This window comes from Lampetra fluviatilis, chromosome 66 (genome assembly GCF_964198595.1).
Source record: "Lampetra fluviatilis chromosome 66, kcLamFluv1.1, whole genome shotgun sequence".
Classification (NCBI taxonomy): Eukaryota; Metazoa; Chordata; class Hyperoartia; order Petromyzontiformes; family Petromyzontidae; genus Lampetra; species Lampetra fluviatilis.
This window is the reverse complement of record NC_136340.1, coordinates 744616-745947: the sequence shown is the minus strand read 5'-3', so window position 1 is coordinate 745947 and position 1332 is coordinate 744616. Positions and strand designations below refer to the sequence as shown.

At 39.7% G+C, this 1332-nt stretch overlaps 1 non-coding gene across 1 annotated transcript; it reads left to right on the top strand.

Annotated features, from left to right (window-relative positions):
- The first annotated feature begins 528 nt into the window (after positions 1-528).
- TRNAD-GUC (transfer RNA aspartic acid (anticodon GUC)) lies at positions 529-600 on the top strand. Its single transcript has one exon. It is a non-coding gene; the product is annotated as a tRNA-Asp (tRNA).
- The last annotated feature ends 732 nt before the right edge of the window (positions 601-1332 follow it).

The following is a 1332-nucleotide window of genomic DNA, read 5'->3' as shown; positions in this document are numbered from 1 at the left end:
TTTTGGCCACTGGCTCTCATTGTTATTACAATTTAAAATCACTTGCTGTTCCCTTTTATAACGTTAATTTCACCAAACGTTAAGTCACCTGCTGCACTCAAAAGCATGAACTTTTAAAGATGACTCCTTCTTCATTTCAAACGATTATTTATTAAGTATTAGAGATTATTCCTAGTTGCAATTTCTGTCAATCACAAATCTGCCCCACTCTGACCGAGTCCTCGATAGTAAAGTCGTTAGGTTCCCCACATGTAACGCGGGAGACCAGGGTTCAATTCCCCGTCGGGGAGAGCAACTCTTTTTAAAAAAATGGCCACTGGCTCTCATTGTTATTACAATTTAAAAGGACTTGCTCTTGACTTTAATCACGTGATTTTCACCAATTGATAAGTAACCTGCTGCTCTAACCAGCTTGAACTTTTAAAGATAAACCCCTCTTCATTTCAATCGGTAATATGCCGAGTATATGGGTTCATTTCTACTTCTTATAATTTCAGTAAATCTACAATCAGCCTCATTCTGAGCGAATCCTCGATAGTATAGTGGTTAGTATCCCCGCCTGTCACGCGGGAGACCGGGGTTCAATTCCCCGTCGGGGAGAGCTACACTTTTTAAAATGTTTTGGCCACTGGCTCTCATTGTTATTACAATTTAAAATCACTTGCTGTTCCCTTTTATAACGTTAATTTCACCAAACGTTAAATCACCTGGTGCACTCAAAAGCCTGAAATTTTAAAGATAAATCCTTCTTCATTTCAAGCGATTATATATTTAGTATTAGAGATTATTTCTACACTATGGGAACCTCATTTGCCAGTAAAAACATGATAATTGGTTTTTTACCCTTCTATCTGGCAACAAAACTGACACCTTTTTACAAGGAGTCATGTTTGCATAGACCGCAATACCTGCAGTCATAATACAAACAAAAGACATAACTCTGATAATGTGCACTGTCCTTGAAGTTGATTGGTCCACACCCGAGACAGCTTTCCTTAGAGCCTAGTCTCACATGGGTTGGACTAGATGACGCCAAAAGGCGCACAACTCAAAGACAATGCACCATCAGAGTATGAGAGCTCGGGGCAAGCATCTACACTATGGGAACCTCATTTGCCAGTAAAAATATGATAATTGTTTTTTTACCCTTCTATCTGGCAACAAAACTGACACCTTTTTACAAGGAGTCATGTTTGCATAGACCGCAATACCTGCAGTCATAATACAAACAAAAGACATAACTCTGATAATGTGCACTGTCCTTGAAGTTGATTGGTCCACACCCGAGACAGCTTTCCTTAGCGCCTAGTCTCACATGGGTTGGACCAGATG